At 42.7% G+C, this 18,512-nt stretch overlaps 2 long non-coding RNA genes across 2 annotated transcripts in view; one reads left to right on the plus strand and one right to left on the minus strand.

Annotated features, from left to right (window-relative positions):
- LOC140679469 (uncharacterized) overlaps positions 1 to 18,512 on the minus strand; it is a 198,820-nt gene that overhangs the window by 100,029 nt on the left and 80,279 nt on the right. The gene's annotated exons all lie outside the window — the stretch shown is intronic.
- Positions 5,210 to 5,504, plus strand: LOC133617390 (uncharacterized). The gene is made up of 2 exons (XR_009817000.1): positions 5,210 to 5,256; positions 5,334 to 5,504. It is a non-coding gene; the product is annotated as an uncharacterized lncRNA (long non-coding RNA).

Here is an 18,512-nt window from a genome sequence, read left to right on the forward strand (position 1 = left end):
GGGTGGTGTGGATGACGGTGTTGACTGCATCCTCAGTGGACCGGTTCTGCCGGTAGGAAAACTGTAGAGGGTCCAGTGTGTCTGGGATGGTCTTCTTGATGAGTGACATGACTATCCTCTCAAAGCACTTCGTCACTATTGGGGTGAGTGCCACAGGGCGATAGTCATTCAGACAGGTCACAGTGTTTTTCTTTGGCAGGGGTGGTCTTGAAGCAGGTGGGCACAACAGCTTGTGCTACTGACAAGTTGGATATGTCAGCAAGTACGTCAGCCAGCTCTGATGAACACACCCTGAGGGCCTGGCCATGGATGTTGTCTGGGCCGACTGCCTTCCGTGGGTTTGTTCTCCTCAGAACTGTACGTACCTCTGCTATTGTCACAGTGAGTGGTGGGTCCTGCGTGCGCTCCGTGGTCAGAACCCCTCTCAGTTGGTTGGTGTTGAGGACCTCGAAGCAGGCGTAGAACTCATTCAGCTCATCTGGCAGTGAGCGTTGGCTGTTTGTGAACCCCCTGCTCCCCTGCTTGTAGTCTGTGATGTGCTGCAGGCCTTGCCACATGCGTCGGGAATCTGTGGTGGAGTAGAATCCCTCCAGCTTTTGTCTGTATTGTCCCTTGGCCTCGCTGATGGATTTACGCAGGTCATATCTGGCCTTCTTGCAGTCCTCAGCGTTGCCTGAGACAAATGCAGTGGAGCGGGCATGTAGCTTGGACCGAACATCACAGTTAATCCAGGGTTTTTGGTTTGGGTATATTTTGTATTGTTTTGTGGGCACAATGTTTTCCACACATGTGCTGATGTAGCCAGATACACTGGAAGCATATTCCTCTATGTCCACAGTACCGTTATCCCTCTGAGCAGCAGTTTTGAACATGTCCCAGTCTGTACTCCCAAAGCAGTCCTGAAGCGCTAGTTCAGTGTCTTCATTCCACGCTTTAACAGTTTTTCTCACTGGGGGGGGGGGCTTGCTTGAGGCGCTGTCTGTACGCTGGATATAGAAAAGCTGAGATGTGATCAGATAGTCCAAAGCGTGGTCTGGGTACAGCCTTGTAGGCTCCCCTCAAGTTGCAATATACTTGGTCCAAAATGTTTTTTTCTCTCGTAGGAAAGTTCACAAACTGATGGTCTTTCGGGGGGACACTCTTTAGGTTGCGGTGGTTAAAATCCCCAGCTACCGTGAACGCAGCATCGGGGTGTGCGGTCTCTTGTTTACTGATGACGTCATGCAGCAGCTTTAGCGCTGTTATGGAGTCCGCCCGTGTCGGGATGTAAACAGACAGTATAAACACTGCACTAAACTCCCTTGGCAGGTAAAAAGGTCTGCATTTCACCATCAAAAACTCAATGTTGTCCGAGCAGTGTCTTTCAACCACCTGTACGTCCGAGTAACAGCGGTTGCTCACGTAAACACAGACGCCGCCGCCTCTCGTCTTTCTCGAAGCCTTTGTCCGGTCTCCACGGTAGACTGAGTGCGTTGCTAGCTGGATAGCAGAGTCTGGGATGTTGTCAGAAAGCCAGGTTTCCGTGAAAATAGTAGTAGTACCTGTTTGCACAATTAGTTCGACAAAATACTTGACTATTGTTAACTCACCTTTATACATACGATACAAAATCAGCTCAACAGTGCCTGATTCTTACTTTTTATTATGTTTTAATATTATTTCACTACTTGTAAAGACAAAATACCTACCAATTGCTTACTCACCTGTACCTGTTACAAAATCACATTGCCTCTTTTTACCCGGCATCGGCTTGTGTCGAATAAAAGGAGTATCTGTGGTTCTTCAAATAAACACGTGAAGACTTTCTATTTGTGTATATATTTATTTTTTAATTTTTTTAATCAAATGCGGCCCCTGGGTTAAAACGTTAAAGGGGAACTGCACTTTTTTTTTTAAATGTGTCTTTTGTTCAAAATGATTTTGAAAGACATGACAACCTTGCATTTAAAAAAAAATGCATTCTAACTTGATCAAATGTCCGCTTACAATGGAGCCTATCAGAGTTGCTCTGTTCTGCCTCTAAAACCCTTAAAAAGACATCTAAACACCTCCATTATGGTTTTATACACATTATATAAGTGTATATGTAATGTAGTAACAGGCAAATTTATAATAACATTTAAAGTGTACGTATTTTGATCATTTTAAGCATGCGTGGCGCATTAAATTAAAAAAAGCAGCACAACATTCACTTTTGTTTTCAACAAACACTGATTAAAACTCACTTCAGACTTCATGAGAGCCAACAAACATAATAAAACATCACCCACTGTACAATGTCTGCTGTCATTAAAAATGCCAACTGCTAAGATGTTATATATATTCCCATTTAGATGAGGAATGACTCTTAACTGTGAGAAAAGGGTACCAACTTGTCGGAGTACGTCCTCATCCTTCTACTATCCAGGTGAGAGGCATGATTCATGATCTAGAATAAAGTTTGAAGAGCAAGGAAACAAGGAGGCAGCTGATCAGTCGATGTGTCAACATTGGCACGCAAGCTCCTGATCACGACGCCGCTATAAATAGTTTGTCTGCGTTAGCGCTTATAGAAACAATATCGCTAATACTTGGTTAATATTCCAGTCACAAAATGTAAATGGAGTATTGTCTGCGCTTTTTGGATGTTTTTTATTGGATTTTAATGGGCGGTACAAAGGACTCCCTATTGACTTCAGACTTTTATTTGCGTTTATTTACGAGTTAAAATGCATTAAATTAAAAAACATCTGTCATGATTGGGAATGACAGGCAAAATTAAGGTATGGCAGAGCCTTGCATTTCTCGGTTGGAAACGGTACAGCTGGTTTCTCAGCTGAGAGGCTTCAAGTAGCAGGGAGATGGGTGAAGTCTTGTTATTGCACTTGTCCAGCAAGAACCTCAAATGCTTTAAAATGGGAATCCGTGTCACAGACTGAATTCCCTTTCCCTTGGAGCTGTAAATCGAGGCCATTTAGAATTTATGTCACATCTGTTAAAAAGGTCCCATTTCCACTGTGTGTCAATCAGCTCTGTCAGGAGAAAAGCGTTGATTTCGGTGGGTAGCTGCTCCAAAAACGCTGAAAAATCTGCCTCGGCTCAACCTTGTGACTCGAGAGTGGTAAGACAAAAAAAAAGTTCTGTAGTTTTACTTTGTACTAGCCAGAGACTGATACAAAGGGACTGGAAAGTTTGGTTGGACATATTTCCACTGAGGTAGAGGCGGCACATATGAGCCAATGAGATAGCAGCGAAATAGTTCCCTCCCATTTGGTATGATGTGTTTCTAGTCAATAACGTTAAGATGCTGTCTGGATGGTCTGATGTTCACTTGGTCAAACGAGAGGAGAAAATGTGGATCGTGCTTCATCTGCTGCTCCTGCTTCAAAGTGGAGGCAAGTCCATGCTCAGTTCCAATGGAAACATGTTCATACTGTACTTGACTCTTATCAATATGTCTTCTTTTTTCTCTTCAGCATGTACAGGCGCTTACACCTTTTCCACTCAGACTCTTGGACCTGGACAAAATGTCAGTCTGTTATGCGCCCGCGAGAAAACTCTGGATCTTGAATACTTATTTTGGATCCGACTGATTTCTGGAACGACTCCTGAAATTTTAGACGCAAAGCCATCTTTAGACGGAGGACCTGGTTCTGTTGAACCCGAGACATTGATCCAACGGCAGCGCTTCACGGCCAGAAGAAAACCAGGAACTTTTGTTCTGGAAATTAGTGATCTCCAGAAAAGTGACACGGCTTCCTACTACTGCTTGAAAGTGAACAGAACTAACATGACCTTTTTAAATGAAACATATCTTCATATCACAGGTGAGAATTTCCACAATAGCTATGCTTTAGAACAGCTTATCAAGAAAAATACTTTAAATTAAGGTAATAAATGTGTTTGGAATTGATTGATTGAGGGAAATAATTATTTGATCTGCTACCTACCAGCAAGAATTCAAACCCAGCAAGAAACTGACGATAAATCAGAAATGGGGTGAGGAGCCTGGTCACTTTGAATGAGCTCTCTTCGCATAGAGAGCATACATGTGTGCCACCTCGGCACCTCCTTAGTGAGGTGTTCCAGGCATGCCCTGCTGAATTGAAGCCCCAGAGTACAATTATAGGATACACTGGAGGGATAGTGTCTCTCAGTAGGCCTGGAACGTCTCAGGTTCTCTCCGGTGGAACTGGAAGAGCTGGCACGAGACCAGGAGTCTGGGCCTCCCTGCTGAAACTGATTTGGCCTGTAAGGATTGTGTTTGTGAGAAAGATTCACTGAAGGAGGCTGTTAATGATGTCAATGAAGTTGAGACCACCAATTCACCAAGAGAACTAAGACTTCTCTCCCATGTGTTGGCCCCCCTGATCCTAAGGACACATGTGATGTGGTCAGATGAGACCAAATTTGACCATTTTGACATTGACTCTTTGCAGACAGAGAAATACTGAATATTAACCCCAAAACTCCATTGCTAATGTCCGGCTTAGGGTTTGTTTCTCTGCTAAAAGTATGTCATGGGAGATTTCCCCACATTGAGGGACTGATGAACAAGGCCGTGTACCGTAAAATCTTAGATGAGAACTTCTTGACTTCAGCCAGAACGCCAAGGGATTGGACTTCTAGTATAACAATGAATAAACACATACGGACAGGACAACTAATGAGTGCTAAGATCTTGGACTGGCCTGGTTAGTTTATGGGCTGTAATCCCACAGGAAAAACCTTCAGGATTTGTAAAGAGGAGTGGACCAAACCCCTTCTTAGATGTGTGCAACCCTACTGACCAACTACAAAAAAAAAAGTATGACGTCTGTGTTTGCCAACAAGGTTTTCCTCACCAAGTACCAAATCATGGTCTTTGGAAGGGTGTAAACCTACAAAATCAGCACTCGTTCGATGACGCTGCCCTCAAATATTAGAATGAACGTATTTGTATATGCACAAAAAGAACTGAAACCTCCACATTAACACATTGCAGAACTTTTTGTGTGGAATCAAATAAATAAATATGACTTTTTATCCACACTTACCAAAACCAGGACAATCTGAAGGTCTGCTGTTGGGTTTCTTGAGTGCTGCTTTGGCCTTAGGTTTCATCATGTCTGCCTTCCTCATCCACAGAATTAGGACGAAAAAGTGGTTTTGCCACAAAGGTAAGAGAAAATACTCATTATTAATCATCCTCAGTAGACATTATTGGATGGCTCTTTTATGCTCAACTTTTCAGCAGGTCTACAAACACTCGATCAAACGTCCAGTCGTGTCCAGCAGGTAAGAAGAACGTCCATAGAAAATTTCTGGGCATTTTTGCTTCTTCTTCTCATGTCCCACATGACCTGTTTCCTCAGAGAGACGAGGACTCTTTGGTTTATGCCGTGCCGACCATCGTCACCAGGAAAGCCGGCAAAGCGAGGCAGAAAAATACGAGGGCAGCACAAGAATTCAGCACGTACGCCGACGTCTATCTTTGTGACTCAGTTCTCACGATGCAAAATTAAAAAGTGATCTGACACAGCAAAGAGACTCTGGAAATGATCGTAGGTTAAAAGTTGCACTAGGCTGGATTTGCCTGTGTGGTTCGGTGCTCTGGTCTGGAACCAACAATCCAAAAATTATCCTGCAATTTTCTTGGAGTTCACACTGTTTTATTTTTACATTTTGGCTGTGCAGTGAAGAACATATGCATAAAGTAGAGACTTGAACAAAAATATGTTTTATTGTATCTTTTTCCTATTTATTTACTTCCAACATGCATGTGTATACATATGATAATGCAATGGTAATAACTGCAAACGGTCAATAAAAAGCATTTCTTTAGTAATCTTGCTGTGTGGAGTCATTGCAACAATCGTGCATGCTTGAGCAGAGGAATACATACAGTATGGTCACACTTTATTTTTTCAAATGTCAACCACAACAAAGTAGAAATTTTCCATGCAGCATTTGTGTCAGTAGGCCTAAAGTGTGTGTGTGCGTGTGTGTGTGTGTGTGTGTGTGTGTGTGTGTGTGTGTGTGTGTGTGTGTGTGTGTGTGTGTGTGATTGAGAGGCTGATTTTGAGGAAGTGGGTGATTGTTTTGTGGTGCTCTAAGTTGAACAAAAATAGATTTCATCTACAAAATGTAAAAACGGATATATATATATATATATATATATATATATATATATATATATATATATATATATATATATATATATATATATATATATATATATATATATATATAAATATATATATATATATATATATATATGTATATGTATATATATATATGTATATTGTTGCGTCGACCAGCTTTCCCTCTCAGGGAATTTAAGTCACTGGTCAATCCCAAGTTCTTTCGATGACATATATGCTGAGCAAGAAGGACCATCAAGACAGAATATGAATATTATCAAGTTTTACTGAAGCTTCAGGAGAACAGCCAAGACCAATACATTCATACCGGCTTCTCAAGTTGTTCTAACACTCAAACGAAAGAGACAACTTCTTGCACACGAAAAAAGCCCCCACCTGTCCGGAAAGGAACACAGCCTCATTGTTCTACGACAGATAAGACAAAAGGGAGTATTCCATCTCCTACAGTGCAAGCCTTCATGGTAACACACATAGTTTACTTGCGGACATAAGATAAAACATAGAAAGAGTACAAATGGAAAAACATGAATATGAATACAGAAAGCACTCTTAAACATATATGCATTCTCCACATTATATATATATATATATATATATATATATATATATATATATATATATATATATATATATATATATATATATGTGTGTATATATATATAAACATATATAACACTAACCCAAAAAATTGTGGACCCTAAAAATGTATTTATTTATTCATTCATTCATTTAATGTTTGTGTTGCAAATTGAGCACAGGTAGGGAACGGACAAACATGTAAGCAATAGCCATTAAACGGGGTTAATGGGGGTTGTATCAAATAAGCTCTGTTTCTTTCTACTCCTTTTTGGATATGTAATGAGAAATTGGTAATATGTGATGCAACATACTGTGACTGCACGCGTGTTCGGACTAATTAAAACCACAACCTAAACGTTACCATAAAGACTGACGTGTGCACGTCAATGAAAATGTTCTAAGACGGCGACATGATTTGGAACAGTCCACAATGAACCGAATACAAAGTAACTCTAAATATTAATAAAGCATGGACTCTCGCCATGGGATTAGAGAACATATCACATTTTATTCTGCATTTCAGTAGGTTGTTACAATTAATTGCAGTGTTCGTTATAATGGCGTAACATGATGTAACGTGACACGTTGCTTTCGATGTGGTTTTATGTCGACAACAAGCAGCACCGCACTAAAATGAACTTGATATCAAACAGGAAGAGGCACCATCGCACTGTGACAGAGCAGACAACAACGTACGCACACAATGGGAATATTCAACAACGAATAAAGCATTGAAGTGACCAACTTGCCATCCAAACAATACCCCGTTTGTTGACAAGAAGATATGACTGTCATGCAAGTACATTCAATCTCCTTATTAAGCAGAGGTAACACAAGGCAACAAGCCCCGCCTTTTAAAAGCTCAGACTCCGCACACTGTACTCTTATATTAAACATATCTCAAATGCATATGCCTGATATTTAATATATATATATTTTTAAGTAACGTATAAAATACTTTCCCTAGTAATTAATGACATGTATTGAAGAGTAATTATGTTTGTATTCATATACTTTTTTGGTAAAGTAACAAGTAAATATAATTAAATATTTTTTAAAGTAGTTTTCAGACCACTGGTTGTAATACTAGCAAGGAGCAAACTGATTATGAATGCCGCTCATGAGTTCTGTGTAAACAACAGTAGTGCAAATGTAACACGCATGGTTCTCAATGCGACCTTGTGGAGTTGATTTTTAAAAAAGGACACAGAGGTTGCCTACAGCCACAGCTGGTAATGCCAATGTTTTTTGCCTCTGTGCTGATTAGTAAAACTAAATAAATTGATAAATAAATACACCACACATCAGGCGACGTTTATAGACTCAGAGATTACTGAATAGAGATGGAATTAAATTGTTAACAGTAGTTTGTTATACTTAAAGTGGAACCTTTGATGTTCTTCACCCCAAAAGTCTTACAATTCTTAATGTCATCACAGTTTGTGTTCTAAATATCCGAAATTCAAGGGATGTGGAACTTTTTTTGGCTGGAAATGTATCGATAGATAGTACTTTATTGATTACTTCAGGAGAGTTTCCTCAGGAAAATTAAATTATGTGACACATCTGAGAAAAACATGATTGTAAAATGTTTTCTTTGCCACATAAATACTGCATAGTTATTGAAAGTAGTAAAGAAAAAGAACCACCTTGAGAAGATGGTACCAACAGACTGGAAAGTTCGGTTGGACATATTTCCACTGAGGTAGAGGCGGCACATGACGACCAATGAGGTAGCAGCAAAATAGTTCCCTCCCATTTGATATGATGTGGTTCAAGTCAATAACGTTAAGATGCTGTCTAGATGGTCTGATGTTCACTTGGTCCAACGAGAGGAGAAAATGTGGATCGTGCTTCATCTGCTGCTCCTGCTCCAAAGTGGAGGCAAGTCCATGCTCAGTTCCAATGGAGACATGTTCATACTGTACATGACTCTTATTAATATGTCTTATTTTTCCTCTTCAGCATGTACAGGTGCTTACAACTTTTCCTCTCTGACTGTTGGACCTGAACAAAATGTCTCTCTTATATGTCCACGCGGCAAAGTTGGAACATGGAACCACTTATTTTGGGTCCGACTGGTTGCTGGAAGCTCACCTGAATTTTTGTGTTCGATAACATTTGACAGTTCAGGCTCTGTTAAAGATGGATCATCAACTACTGGACATCACATCACAGCCACAAAAGAACAAGGAAGAGTTGTCCTGCAAATTAGTCAAGTAGAGAAAAGTGATACGGCGATCTACTACTGTCTTGAAGTAAATTCATATTTGAACAACATTACATTTTTGAATGGGATATTCCTTCAGGTTACAGGTAAATATGAAAACAAATAATTAGAAAACATTTTAAAAATACAATTTTACATATTTTAATTGTTTTATAACATCTGTTTATAGATAATGATGTTAACTTGACTACCCTTCCATTAATTCAGTCTTCAAATGTCCAAATGAACAAATAATATTTTATTGTGATGAACATGTTTTTACATGCACTACAAGAAATGTAACCTCTGCATTAACACATCAGTATTTTTTACCTTCAAGATTTCAACAGAAGTGAATGTCGATCTGTGGAATCAAAGTCACAGAGTGCTGAAAGACTTCAATTTGTCTTGCACTCTTCCCAGAACCAGAACCCTCCGTGTCTATTGTCTCTGAAGTCCAACCAGGACCGCCTGTGAAGTTGCAGTGCTCAGTCCTCTCCCACTCTGGAAATGAAACCTGTCAGGATGGACCCAAAGTGTCCTGGTTCAGAACTGGACCAGAAAGTGTCCATCCCAGCTTTGTTTACACTCATGACGAATGCAAGAAGATCAAAGATAAGTCCACACAGAAATGTGTCCACACTTTCTCAAAGAACGTCAACTCCTCTGATGCTGGAACTTACTTGTGTGCTGTGGTCACATGTGGGAGGATTTTCATGGGCACTCCAATAAAAGTCAACAACACCCAAGGTAAACATTAATTCATTAGTATTGATGGATTCAGTGCAAGTGTCTTTTTTCCATAAGTGTTTTCTTTTTTAACCATCTATATTCCAGCAGCTATGATTCAAACAACTATTTTTTCTTTGTCTTGAGTGCTTCTTTGGTTTTAAACTTCATCTTGACAGCCTTCCTCATCAAAAAGAGTAGAAATAAAATCATTTTTTGCTGCAAAGGTACGAAAAAATAAGCACATTATCAATCATCATTAGTGTGTTCTTTTAGTATTTGTCTTCAATTTTTCAGCTGGTCCACAACCACTCGATGAAACGTTCAGTCACGTCCAGCAGGTAAATGGAAGTTTGTAGAAACTTTTTGTTCATCTTTGCTTGGTTTTCAGCTTCTTTTCATGTCTCACATGACTTGTTTCCTCAGAGAGACGAGAACTCTTTGGTTTATTCCATGCCGACCATCGTCTCCAGGAAAACTGGCAGAGCGAGGCAGACAAATACGAGGGCAGCAGAGGAATTCAGCACGTACACTGACATGTGTCTTCATGGCTCAATCCTCACTAAACACAATTAAAATGTGTTCTGATACAAGTAACGCATTCTGTTTATTTTACTCATTCTTATACTTTTTCCCTGTAAGAAAATGTTAACCGAGACACAGCGATGAGGTAGGAATAAATAAGCTCTGCCTCTTCCTGCTCCCATCTTATGTGAGTGTAAAAGTGAAAAAAAAAAATCCAAGATGGCGGCGCGCACAGACGCAGCGGCTTACGGCTCTCCATTTCAGTGCTCTTTCTTCCTTCTTTTCTTCATGTTTTTTTTCCTTTTGTGCACCACCTGTACTGCAAACACCCGGTACACCCGCCAGTCACTCTTGGATATCGGTAACTCGCACCAGATATCTGTTTCGAGCGACTTTCACCACGAGCACAACATCCCAGATGACATAGCGAGAGCACAGGGCTCTCCGTGGTTTGTTGTCGGGTCTGGGAGACGGCGCAGACGGAGGAGGGAGAGGAAGCAGAAGCGTGGCCGCAGGTCCGGCGTCTTGCTCAGGCTTAGGAAACAACCCCACAAGCCACCTCTACCGAGCCTGTTCCTCTCTAATGCCAGATCCCTTGTACAGAAGATGGACGACCTGGAGTTACAACTTGCTGGAAACCGCTATGTTCGGGACTGTTGTGCTATGATTATCACCGAAACCTGGCTTCACCCGGAAATACCCGATGCTAGCATGCAGCTAGCCGGACGCACTCTGCTCCGCCGGGACAGAACTAAGGACTCCGGGAAGAGCAGAGGAGGGGGACTCTGTATCTACGTGCATGAGAACTGGTGCAACAACGGGACAATCACTGAACAGCACTGTTGCCCGGACGTGGAGTACATGTCTGTTAGATGTCGGCCTTTTTTTCTCCCGAGAGAGCTGTCTGTTGTTATCATCACGGCTGTGTATATTCCACCGGACGCCAAAGTAAACACAGCGCTCTCTCTTCTGCTGAACACCGTCAACGAACAGCAGCGGGCCCACCCCGACGGTGTTCATATCATAGCAGGGGATTTTAATAAGGCCAATCTGAAGACTGTACTCCCTAAGTTCTACCAGCACGTGAAGTGTTCTACAAGGGGCAAGAACACCCTGGACCACGTGTATACCAACATAAAGCACGCGTACAGAGCTACACCCCTCCCCCAGCTTGGACAGTCAGACCATCTTTCCCTCCTGCTCTCTCCTACCTACACCCCCATCAGACGCCAGGCCAGGCCTATCACAAAGACTGTTATGACCTGGCCTGACGATGCACTCCCCAAACTTCAGGACTGCTTCCAACACACAGACTGGGACCTCTTCCAACAACAGGAGCTGGAGACAGCCACAGGAACGGTGCTGGACTACATAAAGTTCTGCATCGGGAATGTGACTGTGGAAAAAACCATCCGGGTTTACCCCAACAAGAAACCCTGGATGACCAGCCAGGTCCGCACACTCCTCAGGGCCCGCGACGCAGCCTTCAGGTCAGGGGACAGGGCACTGTACAGTGTTGCTAGAGCCGACCTGAAGAGAGGGATTAAAAAAGCAAAGGCGGACCACAGGAGGTGCATAGAGTCCCATCTGTCCAGCAAAAACTCACGGGAGGTGTGGCGGGGCATTCATGACATCACGAACTTCAGAGGCTGCAATATGACAACTGCGGATCAGAGTGCGACACTGGCAGAGGAGCTTAACTGTTTCTTTGCCCGTTTTCGAAACCCCCCAGCGACACTCATCTGCTCCAGCCCTGCCCCCGCCCCCACCGGGCTCCGGCGCCACTCCACTCACTGTACAGGAGCACAGTGTCAGACGAGTGCTCCTGGCTGTGAACCCCAGGAAGGCTACCGGACCAGACGGAGTACCTGGAAAGGTGCTCAGGACGTGCGCCCACCAGCTCGCTCCCCCCCTCACCAGGATCTTCAACCTCTCCCTGGCTCAGGCAGTCATCCCATCCTGCCTGAAGTCATCTACAATAATCCCGGTGCCGAAGAAGTCTCCCATCACCAGCCTGAATGATTACCGACCAGTGGCCCTCACTCCGGTAATCATGAAGTGCTTCGAGCGACTTGTTCTCCAGCACATCAAGGACCATATCCCTCCAGACTTCGACCCCCACCAGTTCGCATACCGGGCGAACAGGTCCACAGAGGACGCCATCGCTGTTGCTCTCCACTCTGCTCTGAACCACCTGGAGCAGCAGCAGAGCTACGTCCGGATGCTCTCTGTGGACTATAGCTCTGCCTTCAATACAATAATCCCGGACAGACTCTGCAATAAACTGGACACTCTTGGCCTCCCCCCTCTCACAAACGCCTGGATAAGGGACTTCCTAACGGACCGACCCCAGAATGTGAGACTTGGCCCGCACCTCTCATCCTCCCGCACGCTGAGCATCGGCTCCCCACAGGGCTGTGTGCTGAGCCCCCTCCTCTACTGCCTCTACACCCATGACTGCAGTCCGGCCCACAGTGACAACCTTACCGTCAAGTTCGCCGACGATACCACAGTGGTCGGGCTCATCTCCAGGGGTGACGAGGCTGCCTACAGAGAGGAGGTCCTGAAGCTGACGGCCTGGTCTTCGGAGAACAACCTCGCTCTCAACACCAGCAAGACCAGAGAGATCATCGTCGACTTCAGGAGGAGCAGCACCGACCCTGCCCCCCTCTAAATCAACGGCGAGCGTGTAGAGAGGGTCCACACCTTCAGGTACCTTGGAGTCCACATCTCTAATGACTTCTCCTGGACAGTCAACACCACATCAATCATCAAGAAGGCTCAGCAGCGGCTACACTTCCTTAGAGTCCTCGGGAAGTACAACCTGAAGCCTGACCTGCTGCTGACCTTCTACCGCTCGTCCATCGAGAGCCTGCTGACCTACTGTATTACGGTATGGTACGGCAGCTGCAGTGCAGCAGACAGGGAGAGGCTGCAAAGAGTGGTCAAGACGGCTCAGAAGATCATCGGCCGCCCTCTCCCCTCTCTGACGGACATCTACACCTCCCGCTGCCTCAACAGAGCCAGTGCCATCATCAAGGACAGCACCCACCCTGGCTCTGACCTGTTCCACCTGCTGCCCTCTGGGAAGCGCTACAGGTGCATTAAAACCAAAACAAACAGGCTAAAGAACAGCTTCTTCCCCAGGGCCATAACCATCCTGAACGGACTGCCCCATTGTCCCTCATAACTGCCTTTTCTTCGGTGCAATAACCCATTCCACCAACCACCCTGTTTTTGTTTTGTTTTTTCATGTATATATTAATTTCACACCATATTCATTGCACTTCTATATTTTTTAAATGTTTATATATTTGCACATTGTTTTTCTAGCATGCACACATCGCACTGTATGGAATGGCCTCAATCTCGTTACCTTGTGTAATGACAATAAAGCTGATTCTGATTCTGATTCTGATTCTGACAGTACAATCCATCAAGCGGTGCGGCTTCATAGCTTACCAAAGTCGTACTTAAACATTTTGATAGATATTTGAGAACCGTGTGTAATGTTCTGTATTTTCAATGGAACATATAAAATGTTTGTGTTTACTTGAGTCATATTGCAGTGTACACTTATCTCTTTTCTGTGACTGTCATCTACTGGTCACACTTATCATTTCACCATGTACCAAATAAAATAGCTTCGAGGTCGGTAAGCACAACCAAAATTATTCCGCACATAAGGCGCACTGTCGAGTTTTGAGAAAAATGAAAGGATTTCAAGTGCGCCTTATAGTCTGAAAAATACGGTACCTTTTCATTTAGCTTATGGTCGCTGTAAACCCAGGTCAATACAAGCTAATTTCCTGAGCCTCTTTGTAGAATTAAAACATTTGGATTTTGTGACGTGAGGATGTCAGTTTCGAAAACACACGTCAGCGTAGGTGGTCATTTCCTCTGCTGCTCTTTCTTTTGTCTGCCTCGCCTTGGCAGTTTTCCTGGTGACGATGGTCGGCACGGTGTAAACCAAAGAGTCCTCGTCTCTCTAAGGGAAACAAGTCATGTGTGACACTGAAAAGAAAAACGAAGCAAAGTGCACAACATTTCCTTCTTCCCTGCTGGAAGCAACTGGACCTTTCATCGAGTATTTGTGGACCAGCTGAAAATTGGAGACAAAGCTTAATAGTTCCCTCAAATAATGTGCATTTTCAGTTACCTTTGCAGCAACAACATTTCTTTGTCCTGATCTTGTGGATGAGGAAGGCTGACATGATGAAACTTAAGGCCGAAGCAACACTCAAAGCACTCCAAAACAGACCTCTTGGGGGTCCTGGTTGTGAAATGCCGAAGTAAATTTTTATAGGATCCAACAGTTTGAATTTGTCCATTTACCTTTAATGATGACTTCTACTGGATTTCCCATGAAAATCCTCCCACATGTGACAAGAGCACACATGTCAATTCCAGCATCGGAGGAGCTGAGGGTCTTTGAGAAAGTGTGGAAGCAATTCTGCGTGGAGTTATCCTTTATTTCTTGCATTCATCATGAGTGAAAACAAAGCTGGGATGGATGCTGCCTGGTCCAGTTCTGAACCAGGACACTTTGGGTCCATCCTGACAGGTTTCATTACCAGAGTGGGAGAGGACTGAGCAATGGAACTTCAAGGGTGGTCCAGGTTGGACTTCAGAGACAACAGACACGGAGGGTTCTGGTTCTGGGAAGAGTGCAAGACAAATTGAAAATGTTCAGCACTCTGTGACCAGTCAAATTACCATCGTTATCAGACGGTATGTAACACTGAAAGTATGAACAATTGTTGTATTGTCTCTGTTATATTTACCTGTAACTTGAAGAAATATCCCATTCAAAAACATCCAGTTACCTAAATGTATTTTTAAACAATAGTAGATCGCCGTATCACTTTTCTTCACTTGATTCATTTGTAGATCAAAAGTTTCTTGTTCTTTTTTGGCTGTGATGCGAGGTCCAGTCTTTAATGTTCCATGTTCATCAGAACCGAAGCCTACATATGACAGTGCGACTAAAGCTTCAGGAAAGGTTCCGGAAACAAGTCGGAGCCAAAATAAATATTCATACCCTGAATTTTTCTCCAGGACACATGTTGAAGAGGCATTTTGTCAAAGTCCAACAGTCTGTGTGGAAAAGGTGTAAGCACCTGTACATGCTGAAGAGAAGAAGAGAAAAAAGAAGAATATTAATAAGAGTCATGTACAGTATGAACATGTCTCCATTGGAACTGAGCGTGGACTTGCCTCCACTTTGGAGCAGGAGCAGCAGATGAAGCATGATCCACATTTTCTCTTCTCGTTGGACCAAGTGAACATCAGACCATCTAGACAGCATCTTAACGTTATTGACTTGAACCACATTATACCAAATGGGAGGGAACTATTTTGCTGCTATCTGATTGGTCGTCATGAGTCTCTACCTCAGTGGAAGAATGTCAGCCAAAACTTTCCAGTCTGTTTGTGCTATATTTTCAAAGTGTGTTTTTTTGGTTCACTACGTTTAGACAACATTTTGTGGCATTAGCTTGTGGTAGTGCAGGTTTGTTAACTATGCAGTCTTTCTGTGACAAAGAAAAACCTTATTTGTCTTTGCAGATTTTTGTGTGTCGATAAACCAAAAATCTACGTGGTATTTATGCTAGATTTTGCTAAAAAAATAAATAATAATAATTGTATTTTCCTTGGTAACAAAATGAAATAATTTAATTTTGAAAACCATTAAACATCCACCCATTATTTTAACAATCATTCAAAAGGCATTTCAGCCAAAAGGGTGTCCCTTTGGAATAGGTTTTGGTCCAAAATAAAAGCAAAATCCGTTCACTAACTCATGACGTGTGACATGACAAGATAACATTGCCGCATCTTTATGAACATTTGTTTCACAAAGACACATTATGTAACGGTACAGCGGAGAAGGACACAGCACACATCATTCTTAATACAAAAGAATGATGTGTGTAATTAATCCAAATCCGTGTGGTGTGACTATGTGAAGCGATTATATGTTGAGTGTTACCGGACCTCCGAGCCTGCCTCCATCCCCTACCAGTGGTCAGGGGATGGAGCGAGGCATCGTTGTCCAGGGGGCAGGCGAGAGGTCGAGATCCGGGGAGGCAGTAGGAAGTCCAGAGGGGATCCGGGGAGACGAGACACACAGCTCGAAACCAGGGAATGACGCAAAGCTGCAGGATGACGACACAGGACAAGACACGATGGGCACAGAGGAGGGGAAACACAGAGAGCGAGGAAGCACATAGGCAAGAAAAGCTAGAGACGTGTACAGGTACAAGTACAAGTATCTACGTTCTGGCACTGGAACGCAGGACACGCTCAAAAGAGCGCACAGCTGAATGTGTGGCAGCAGGTGCTTGAGCCGTAACACATTAGGCCCAAAAAAGTCAAACTTTGAATGTTATTGTGTAATGACATTCTTGGATGCAGGCGTAGGTTTCAAAGGTTTTATTGTTATGAATATTCTATGAAGGTGTCTGTTACTACATGTTATCTATACTTGCAGTGTGTATATAAAACATAATACATATTGTTATGAAGGTGTCTGTTACTACAATATATCTATACTTGCAGTGTGTATATAAAACATATTACATATTGTTATGAAGGTGTCTGTTACTACAATATATATATACTTGCAGTGTGTATATAAAACCTTGATGGAGGGTTTTGAGGTTGTTTTAGAGGTTTTGAAGGCTACAACCGTAACTAGTATTAGCCGCATCTTTCAAGCGTTTTTTTATCATCTTTAAAATCCCCCTTCCCCAAAAGACATGTATGTTCGTATCTTTCATAATGATTGCAACATTTTTTTGAAAGTGTAGTTCCCCATTAGGAAGCTGTTATCAAATGAATGAAAAACAGTGACAATGCAAGACAAGGCAATTTTATTTATAGAGCACAATTCTTACACAAGGCAATTCAAAATGCTTTACAGAAAATTAAAAGAAGAAAAAAATAATCAAATTAAAATCAGAAAAAACAATAATCATAAAAACAATCATAATTCAAATCAATCAGCAGCATTCTGGATGTACTGCAGCTGCTTTACAGCTTGTTTAGAGAGCACAGTGAGAGGGCCATTAAAGTAGTCTAATCTGCTGAAGACAAAGGTATGTATCAGAATCAGAAATACTTTTACATCCCGGAGGGGAAATTCAGATTTTCAGAACAATCCCATTCAAGAGCAGACATACATTACAGGGAGACAGAACAGGACCGCTGACGGGTCAGCCAACCGCTAGAAAGGTGGGAAAAGGGTCAACGCTGAAGGGGGCGGGGGATGAGTAAAAAAAAAGGTTCGGTCTCAGACTGGGCTCCTGGTGAGTGGGTCCAGACTGAGGGCAAGGTCAAAAAACGCAATAGCCATAAGCACACATAAACATGTTACATAGAATCCACAAAACATGCAACAGAGTGATTGTGGCGAGTCCACATCAAAGGCTGCAAGAAAGGAATGAAAGACAGAAGGGGAAGGATGGATCAGATACTAGTATGACTTCACCAGTATATATCTCATATGGATCTCCTTCGATAATTGGCACCACTTTGCTGACATATTGCTCCGTATGGGGCGTTAAGTTGATCCGTGTACAGTCTTGCAGGTGTCTGTGGCGTTTGAAATGGACTTATTTCGGATTTTTGACTTTCACATTATCATTCCATTCACTTTACAAACGTTGCCCTCCACGACGGCTCCACATCCATGTTTTAACCCAAATTGTGACATAGTGTATGTAAAAACACTTTATACATTTCTAATCCACCGGCTTTAATCATGCATTAATGTGTTTGTTTTGGAGCCACACATCGTTGAACTTCCACTTACCCATTTGACACAGATAATCTCAAAAGGGTAATGGGAAGAAGTATAATCTTTTTTTGAATCACCTCCTTTTTTACATAGTTACTTTAACGAATATCCAGTTTCCTCTGAACCACATTTTATCACATTCAACAGGATCCACATAACTCAATTTGCCCAAGATGTTTTAGTATCCTGGAGCATTCAAAGTTCCTTTCACTGGAACTAAGGGGCCAAGCCCAACTCCCACACCATAATTCCTCCTCCACCAAAAATCCCACTCGAAACAATGCAGTCCGAAATGTATCGTTCACCTGGCAACCTCCAAACCCAGACTCGTCCATCAGATTGCCAGATGGATAAGCGTGATTAATCACTCCAGAGAAGGCGTCTCCACTGCTCTAGAGTCCAGTGGCGACGTGCTTTACACCACTGCATCCGACGCTTTGCATTGGGCTTGGTGATGTATGGCTTAGATGCAGCTGCTCGGCCATGGAAACCCATTCCATGAAGCTCTCTGCGTACTGTACGTGGGCCAATTGGAAGGTCACATGAA

The sequence above is a fragment of the Nerophis lumbriciformis genome, linkage group LG16 (assembly GCF_033978685.3).
Source record: "Nerophis lumbriciformis linkage group LG16, RoL_Nlum_v2.1, whole genome shotgun sequence".
Taxonomy (NCBI): Eukaryota; Metazoa; Chordata; class Actinopteri; order Syngnathiformes; family Syngnathidae; genus Nerophis; species Nerophis lumbriciformis.